The 10,052-nt window shown below is 43.6% G+C and overlaps 1 protein-coding gene across 1 annotated transcript in view; it reads right to left on the reverse strand.

The window, feature by feature from the left end:
• jade2 (jade family PHD finger 2) overlaps positions 1–2,575 on the reverse strand; it is a 157,800-nt gene extending 155,225 nt beyond the window's left edge. Inside the window, 1 exon segment of the mRNA XM_031874076.1 lies at positions 1,532–2,575. The gene's annotated coding sequence lies outside the window, so the exon portion shown is untranslated.
• Positions 2,576–10,052: the final 7,477 nt, after the last annotated feature.

The following is a 10,052-nucleotide window of genomic DNA, read 5'->3' on the forward strand; positions in this document are numbered from 1 at the left end:
GTGTGTGTGTGTGTGTGTGTGTGTGTGTGTGTGTGTGTGTGTGTGTGTGTTGAGAGAGGTTGAAGAGTGTACGTGCATCTGAATATGTGTTTAGAGTGAGCGAGAGGCACACCGAGTTTTTTTGGTGCACAAATCAAGCTTGTGTACTCGGACGAATGTGTGTGTGTGTGTGTGTGTGTGTGTGTGTGTGTGTGTGTGTGTATGATGGTGGGAAGAGAGGAGTGAGGGTGGCAAGAGGGGGGAGCTCCTGTCACAACTGGGAACATTTAACAAGTCCCCAGACGATTTCAGTTTAATTGATTCAAGACTGCAGCCAGTTCAGCTTCCCGTGTGCAATCAAAAATTGAAAAAAATAAAAAATAAAAATGTGGCTTAATTCTTTTACAGGTTCCCCGAAGCAATTATGAGGAGTAGGTGGCCACAACGTGCCACTGAACATCACACCAGAGGCAGATGCCCCACTTACACCCCATTAATCCTGCTCACACCTGACTCCCTGCATCAGCATCCGCATGTCCTTGTTTTGTTTTTTTAAAACATCCAACCAACTGAGGGATACAGACAGAGCTCTGATTTAAAGGAGGTAAACAACAGCCACTCACCCCTCCTCTAAAGCCAGCTCTGCACAGCATGAAGCAGGAGGAGGAGGAGAGGGTGAAGGAGGCAGAGAGGAGTTGCTCTAATTCCTTGATATATGTGTGTGTGTGTGTGTGTGTGTGTGTGTGTGTGTGTGTGTGTGTGTGGTTGCGTGCTCAGCCTTCCTAAAAGCAGAGCTGCTCCCCCTCTCGCCTCCCTTTTTTTTTTAACTGAGTGAAGGAACCCTGCAACATCCTCCAGGGACTGTGCGGGTGCCTCCACCCTGCACCCAGACCTGCTGCTCTTCCACGCAACCTAGCCCGTCACACAACTTCATATCATATATAATGCGTGGCGACAAATCTGTGTGTGTGTGTGTGTGTGTGTGTGTGTGTGTGTGTGTGTTCCTGCTTTCAAATTCGCCTGCAAGTTACAACTCACATTCCTCTCTACGCCGCCGCAAATGGCCCCTTATTTTGTCGCAATTACGCGCAAAAATGAATAAATAACCACACTTGGACACTCTCCAAGTGCCCGCTTTCACACTTGATTCCCACCGGGGGCGCGTTCACGTTCACGGTATTTTTTTTGCAGAGCTACAACGCGGCCAAGTTTACCCGGATCATTTCCTCTCCCTGCGTGCACTAACTACGCGTTTGGCTTCAAACGGGTTATTTGCGTTCGTTGCACTGCGCGCGCGCACACACACGCACGCACGCAAACACCTATTTTTCTTGACCCGCATGCACCGCTTCCGACACCGTGGAAGCGCCCCTGCTGCTGTGACTGACAAGCCCGCTGCAAAAAAGTGCGTACGGAGCCCTGCTGCTAGCCTAGCACTGACATAGCACTTGCATCAGCAGCAGCAGCAGCAAAGTGGACTTCAGTAGTCCTGCAACACTCCCACTTTCCGTTATTTTCATCCCGCACATTATTACAGAATGTTTCTGTTTACCTTGATCGCAGACAGCTTCGGATGCAGAGACGTCCACGGTCCTGCACGGCGGGCGATTCCCAGAGATTAGGAGATCATTGGGAGCCTAGCACATGTAGTTTTATGGAGGAGGGTTCAGCAGTTCAGTTTGCCCACTCGGTGCCCTGGCAGCCCCGACTCCGGCTTCCACGTTTGGGTGACAGGACCGTCCCTTCCCCTCCCCTTCCCTCCTCCGCGCAGTCTGCGTTGACAGCGCGTCGGCTCTGCAAAGACCGGCCGCCGAGTCCAAATCCGAAATAAAAAATCCAAAAGTGGCAGCCAGACAGAGTTGCAGCCTTTTTTTTCTACAAGTCGTCAACAACAACAACAACACCAACAAACAGCGTGTGGTTGTGGTGCTGGTGCTGGTGTCCGCCGCTGGTCCTGCTGCTGTTCACGGTATAGCAGCCTGCGAGGTGCGCACAACATACCGCTCACAGGAAAGCATGTCGCATTTTGCAGAAAAAAAAGCAGTCCAAACGTGGTGTCCAAAAAAAAGAATCCGACGATGTTTTCCTCTCCGGTGCCAGCGGTACGCGAGGAAACGGGGAAGGGGGGGGGAGACAGAGAAGCAAGAGGAGGAGGGTTGATCAAATAAAAAAAGAAAAAAGAAAAAGGATGCTTTATTTCCAAACGATGAGTCAGAAAAAATCGCGAGCCAGTTTACGCAACGTCCCTCCTTCCAAAATAAAACGCGGAGCTCTCCCCCCGGTCTTCACTTGCCGCCGTGCCTCGCCTCCACTCCTCTAACCCGGTGGACGTGCACGCACGGCTCTTCGCACTAAAATGCACAGGCGGGTTTCGTCTTTCAACCTCTCCCCACACCCCCGAGGAAGAAGAAAGAACACACCCCAAAAAAAGACATCACGGGGGATGAAAGAAAAAATCAGCTCTTATCATCAGCTTGAAAACTCTTTTGGCGCCATATTTATGGCGTACTTTCAATTCTCTGTTACCGCAAACTGCACTTCCTACTCTGAGAAATGCTAGATTACTGCGCCTCGGAGAGGAGAGGATAGGGACTGAACCCTCACCTGACTCACTCACTCCGTCAGCAGAACAGGCTCACATTTAAGGAGGGGGGGTGGAAATGGGACATAAAAAATAAAAAAAACAGATGCATCCGTGGTTTAAATAACTAGTTTATGAAAACAATTAAGGTTTATTTGTTAATGGAGGACTCCGTCATGCGATGAACAGTGCATCTGCTTTCAAATGTATATGTTTTAAATTGATTTAGTTTGAATATATGTGCCCCTGAAGGAAGAGTAAATTGCACAAATAAAATTCAATGAATTTGAGAAATATCTGCATATTATACGTTTTTTTAAAAGGTCTCCAAAAAAATTATGTCACCTTAAAATCGCCTAAAAATGGCTTCATGTTAACTTAAACATCAGGTGTACTCATTGTAAAAATATGAATGCTGTATTATACTGTGACATATCCATAGACTGCAGGGAATATCACTGTACACACCTGTGTTGTATTAATAGTTAGATCTCAACCACAATCCATCCACCTACTTTTTATTCATTGTCACCTTCACCGATGACTGCTGTCCAAATAATTTGCAGCCGGTGCCCGAAGTTTAAAGCGAAGGCCTGTAGTTGCACTTTACTGTAAGTGATAATATCTCTCCACCAGTGATTGATTTTTGCTCCTCGCAGTGATCCAAAAGGGAATAGTTGGCAAGTAAATTACCTTCCTTCACATTTTCTCTAAAATCTATATTTAAAAAGGGGAGGAGGGTGTTTGATCAATGCGTAATCTACCATCCACTGTCTCTAAATCACTGTCCTCTGCCCGTTATCTCAACTTCGCTCTGCTTTTATTTTTCTGCATCTAAAATGTCTGAGTCAATGAACTAATGGGACGATTCGACTTGTATCAAACACACAGGCCTGCGTGCAAGGATGTCAGGATGCTTCAAATGCTCCTATCAGCTGTATCAGGTGTCACTCGGAAAGTGAGGAGGGAGGAGGAGAGGGGGGGGGGGGGGGGGGGGGGGGGGGTTTGTGAAGCTGTTTTGCACAAAGTGAAATGAGGCGGTGAAGGACACAGAGGAGGAGATTTCTCTGGCACACATTCAAATGCAACACCAGCATCCCACAGTTTGTCCTCCTCCTCCTCCTCCTCCTCCTCCTCCTCCACACAGCGCAGGTGGGGAGCGTCCCCCGAGGAAACAGCCCGTGACCCTCGTCATGGTCGTTTTCTAATGGGAGGTAATGCAATTTACTGTCTGATGAGATGCACACAATGTTTATTTAGGAAGCAGATCAGCCAGATGTGGGTCAAATTAGTAGTTGCAGCATTTTTGTTTTTGAGTTTACAGCTGCAGAGCATTTCTAATTGTTATTGATACATGGTTAAAGGTGCTACGTGTATTTTGAGAAAATTTGTTTAGTATTTATTGAGTCTTTTTTTACATACTTTATTTCGTAGTTTTATATTATTTATTATTAGTTTCTTAGTATTAAGTATTGGCAACTAATGAGTCCTTATTTATAAGAAAACCACATCACAGGATTAAAAAGGAGCTACAGACTCTGAAATCACTGGGTGAGGGTGAGTTGAAGGAGATAGGATTTATTGCGAGGTTGCAAACATGTTAACGGAATATCTTTGAATAATTTAATCTTGACTTTCAGAAAAACCTTGGATGGATTTAGTTTTACAAAAGAGGAATAACCTCCTGCTCCTTAACCCTTCTGGTGAATTGCTTTTTGTCTTTCTGTACAAACAACAAACAGTAAATAAATAAATTCTCATCTACATGGAAATATCCCAAAATCTCGGCAGTGTTGTTCCACCAAGGAGTCCATGTGGCTCAAACCTCCCTCTACAAGAGTAGAAGTATGAAGAAGCACAAAATGTAAATACTGTCAATCTGATCTGGCAACACTGTTGTGCGCACTGCAGTAAAACAACTCCACACAGTGCATGAGCAGTACACTGTAGTGAGACGTTGAAAGGACATAAATGTGCTCTCAACCCAACAATTATCTGCTAGAGTCTCTATTCACACATGTGTAGTTGCATTATTAAGTTTTGAGCCACGTGTTCTTAAATTCTGCGACTTGACAGGACACCTTTTCAGAAGCGCTCCGTCATTTATACTGTCGTATAAAATGATCAGAATCAGTTGTGCTGATGGCCTTGACTGTTACCTTGCTCTTCTCTGGCTGCTTACAGCGATGCGTCGCCTTGTAGCTTCAGACTGTAATGATACGGATGTTCTCTGCTGAGTAAATCTCTAAAAACACACTTTCAAAAATGTAATGCGATTCAATAAAACAGCTCAGACATAAATTCTACCTGTACAGAGAAAACACTGTTCTTTATGGATTGATAGGATCACAGAGGTGTTCATCTGACTATATATGTATTACTAAGTTTATGGTTGTACTGGGTGGTGTATGCATTGTACTGGGTGGTGTTTCTAATGTTGTGACCACTCTTGTTGTTATTTTGGCTCGTCTGCAAAATAACTGGACTTTATTAAAGAAGCAGCAAAGGTTTACTTACACCTCTGCTTTTTCTTCTGTGACATGTCAGAATGTCTAAAGGTGTATTTGTGCGTGATACCACGCTGCCACAGCTGTTTGTTGTGTAGTTTTGATTGTGTAGATAGTTATGGACCATATATGTTTTTGTGGTATTATTCAAACAACTAAAGAATTGCACTGCATATGGATGTGAGTTACCTCAGTGTCATGCACCGTACCATCACACTAACATGACTTTCCAAAGCTTCATCTGCTCCGCATTTTTTGATTTAAAGACAGCAGCAAAAGCACAAAGAAGACCAAAACTAAATCTGTGATTCCCTGCACGATTAATTCCCTTCATCGTCTTGGGATTTTAGAATCTATTTGGTTTGAAGTTCTCCAGTCAAGCTAATTAGTTCCAAACATTTTCGTCTTTTTCGTCTTTCGCTATTCACGGGACATAAACTCTTGTCAGTGTAACTTGCTGGTGATATTAATCACAATCACTCGCCCAGTACCACAACGACCACCGCTAACAACACACACACGCACAGCATCGGCCAACATTACGCTATTTTTCCATGACATAGGTTGCATTTGATTTCCATAACCACACATTCCAGGAAATAAGATCAACATGTGAACACAGAGATGACAGTATTCATCTAGAGGCAGCTGTGTGGCGGTGTTGCAGTGGAGATTCGTGCACTGTATCATGGCCCCAATATCCATGTCAACTTCAATTAGGCCAATAGACGGGTAGATATCCTAATCTTTTTAAACAATAGGTCAGGATTCAGGACCTGAAATAGCTGGCAGGCCCGACTGCTCCAGCATTCCTACATGTCACTAGTTTTAATTAGCCTGGGTCCCAGGGTGACGGGCTACTTTTATCACTTGGGTCCCAAACCTAAAAAATGTTTGGAGCACCCCTCCTCTACGGGAGGCTTAATTCAATGCAATGTCAAGTGCAGCCTAATTCTGAGTCCCGCAGCAAACTGCAACGCATTTTCCAAAAAGTTTCAGAGACGTTTGTCCCGCTTTGTCTCGTGTTTTTGTTGTTCCAAATGTTTTTGTTTTCTCCTCAGTCTCAAGGTGACTTTACCTCTGACATACTAATGCTCATAATAAAATAGCTGTAGGGTTTAATCAAAATCTAACTTTAGGATTTACATAGACGTTAATCATCAGGCTTGTACAGCTGTGACATTGCAACCAAAGATTTGTATTTGTTATTTAGCAATTTTCCAGTGATTAGCCTTCTATACCTGGTGAAATGGTTTAAACCAAGAGGGGTCAAACCAATGGCCCGAGGGCCAGAACTGGTCCGCCACAGGGTTCAATCCGGATGATTGCAGAAAATAATTCAGCGCCACTATCAGACTCATCACGGCGAAAAATAAAAGAACTTGAAAAGAAAAGTGAGAACAGAGACACTCAAATAAATTGTTGAGAGACAGCGAGAAGTCTCAGGCTGTTCATCATCTGTTTTGTTGATGGATTGTTCATTACATTTGTATTGTTCAAAATTCAATTAATGTTCATTTCATGTGTGTTTTCATAATGTACACTAAAAGCAGTACAAGTACATCAGGAAGTGTTGTTATTTATGGTTATGCAATGGGTGTGTTGGCCTGTATGAAGACGTTTATGGGAAAAAAAGAAAAACAGAAAAGAAAACTAAACACATTAGAAACAAGATGTCTTCATCCTTTACATTAGATTAGACATTAGACTGATTGCACATGTGATCTCCTCGTGAGTATTTCTGATGTTTTTTTCTGTTAAACTTGAGGTCTAGCTCAGCTCATTTCATTTAGCCTACATTCAAAAATGATCAAAATGATCATCTGCCATGAGAGTGGGTGCCAACAGGAAATAACATAAACAGGAAGAATAGAAAGTACAGAACAGGAAGTATTATGTCATGATGTTTTTTTAAACCGTGATAAGACCATCTCAATATGTCTCAGAGGCATAGTTCCACCTTGAGGTTTGGTTAAGTTTAGGCGCAAAGACAACTTGATTTGGTTTAGGGAGATATCATGGTCTGGGTTAAAATAATTACAGAGGTAAAGCAGCATTTGAAAACCTACCTTGGACACCAAGTAAGGCTTCTTAAATCACACTCCATTCAAACGCAAAAACAAGAGGTTATGTATTCAAGCAATCGGCTTGAAGTCGTTGTATAAGACATGTCATACAAGCTGTCTCCAAGCTGTCTACCTGCTTAGTAGCAGCTAAGTAGAGGTACTCAGCAGTGTGTGTACTAGTTCAGTTAGCTGATAGCCAAACACGCTGGTGGATCAGCGATGCACTTAGCTGTGTCATCACTAGCGGCCCTTACGGTTGGGGGCCGGTTAAGAGTAGTGAGTGAAGAGAATAAGCAATAAAAGGCGTTTTGGTGACAGTGTGAGTCACCGAAACCACGGGAAGTCCTTGAGCATGCAGCCATAACCGGCCACCCAAAATATTATGCAGTTTGCTGCAGCAGAATGCGAGATAAGCCGCGGACAGACAAGGAGGTGCACGCTCACTCACGGAGACACGTGTGCACTAACTCTGAGTTTGTAACTAATTGTGGGAAAATAAAGGAATTTAAGCAAGAGTTAAAGCATGACATTGAATAAAATTGCCTCGTCATAGTTAACTGTTCGTCAGTCTGAGTCAGCTTCTGAAGGAGTTCATTCAAAGTTGACTCTGTGCTCTCTGCCATATCCTGATTTACACGTCTCATTATCTTCGACACCCCTGAACAGGTTCACAATGATCTATAACAACTTTCTTTCTCTCCTGTTCAGTTCTCCTCGCCGTAACACTCATCTCCACACAGACACTTTACAGAGTGGGTAATTCTTTTCTTTTGGCTGGCCCTCCCCCAGGACTCCGGCTGAAAGGGCTACCTGTTGTCTGTGTGTTTCCCAATTATAGTTTTCTCCTGAGTAAGCATACATTAGGTGACTCATCAAGAACGGCTGTCTGCCAAAGACCGGCTGGAACGCAGTGTATTATTTCAGCATCAGTGTGTATTTCAGGCAGAGTGAGAAGGGGAGAGCGAGGCCATAAACCTAATGGGTTGGTTCACTCAATAAAGCGGCGACTTGTATGACTTGGAAGCAGCCCAAAATACAACATACTGTCACCGCTGGGTTTTCTGCGGGAGGGAATTTGAGAAGAGGTGAAAGTGGGTTTTTATGACTTCTTGTCTTTCTAGGACTGACTCGGAAAACAAATGTCTGAGGAGAGGACACTATAGGGGCCTCATTTCTTACAGACACTGGTTAAGAGCTGGCATTTAGTGTTAAGGTTAGGGGTTCACTTGTGTACATGTTTTTTATGTACCATCTTTAATCCTTAATGTTTTTTGTGTAAATGTGATATGCCAGGCTGGACACACCATGTGTAGTTCTTCTTTTCCCGTTGTTACATATCCGTCTTCCACTGGTAACCCCGTGTTTAACGTCACATTGCTATGAATTGTGGGTAATTCCCTTAGGCAAAGTCTGCAGAAATGCAGACTTACGGAAAGGGTTCATAAAGGGCTCAACATGTCTGAGAGAGAGCCCTCAAACACTCGAACATTTGACAGTTGGACATCCGTAAACCCTCAAGGATTTTGCAGTAACGAGACCTCAAAGTCCCTGACTGTGGCGGTTGGGATTGGGCCATCGTGCAGGTGTTTTGCGCATGCACACAGGTCCAGTGTGCAGAGGGAAGGTTCAGACAGAGTCATGTTTCCTGTGTTAACTGAGTTTGTTCATGTCTCTCCTCGTCTCTGTGGAAAACACTTGATCCAGAGCATCGGGAGAGCTCGGCCTGTTGGGGAGACGTTTTGTAACCACTTGCAGTAAACTGAACATGTGGGAGAAGTTTAAGAGTGGAATAAAAACCAACAGCATTTCTCAACAAAGTTATATTTCTGAATAAAGCCTACAGAAACACTCATTGTTATAGTTTGACTGACACATCGTAATGGGCTTTTTGGCAAATGCAAATATGCAAATGTCCTTTTATTGGCTCTCATGAATGTTCTCGATCTTCACTTGAACCCGTCAGAAAGAAACTCGTGTCTGGATCTGCACCGACATTATTTCATCTCTGCGTGTTCGACTGTTGTTACAACCTGCTGAGTTTTCACTGTTCCTTTACAACTGCTGGGAAACTGATTTCAAGTGTTGCTTTTCCTCTTGGGGGGGGCATTTTTTTGGGGGAGGCGGGTGTGCTGTGGTTATATGGGATGCACAGCAGCCACTTGGTTTCCAAGGCACTCAATTTCAGGTGTTCCTCAAGAGATTTTATGAAAAGTCACACTGTTTACAAACCTCAATTTTCTCTTTTAAACCAAAATGTGTTGCCATAATACATCTGATATGCAGGAGATTACGCTGTGTGTGTGTGTGTGTCCATTCTAATAATTTGCATATCTTTTTAAGAATACAGCCATTTTAACAATGAAAAGCAAATGTATAATTTTTGCTTTTTTAATCAGGATCATCTTCTCAAACAGGTGCATGTGGAAACTTTTCTTTGGGGTCATTTTAATTTGACATTCTGCCGGTTTGCAATAAAAAAAAAAAAATTTTAATAGACCCTCTCCTCTTGATTAAATATCACAGAAGCCAAGCCCTATATTGTATTCCTCCAAATGGTTTTTGGCTGTTACAACGACATGATTTACAGTTAAATCAGATTTTACTGTGGAAACAAAACCAGCGACTGCTCTGTCTGTCTGTCTGTCTTCATGTTGGCTTGCCTTCCTCTGGAATCCCTCTGCATATCAATGACTTCATGTCAAAACAAGCCCCAAATCCCCCTCTGCTGTGTGTGTGTGTATGTGTGTGCGTGCATGTGTGTGTGTGTGCATATCTGTCAGCCTCAATGACCATAAGCCTCTTTACATAGGCTGGAGGTTAAAAGTCCAGTATTTCTTCTCTGATCATATTCCTGGCAGGCTGGTCAAGTGCAAAGAGAGAGAGAGAGAGAGAGAGAGAGAGAGAGAGAGAGAGAGAGAG

This window comes from Anarrhichthys ocellatus, unplaced genomic scaffold (genome assembly GCF_004355925.1).
Source record: "Anarrhichthys ocellatus isolate YVR2014 unplaced genomic scaffold, GSC_Weel_1.0 scaffold78, whole genome shotgun sequence".
NCBI classification, from domain to species: Eukaryota; Metazoa; Chordata; class Actinopteri; order Perciformes; family Anarhichadidae; genus Anarrhichthys; species Anarrhichthys ocellatus.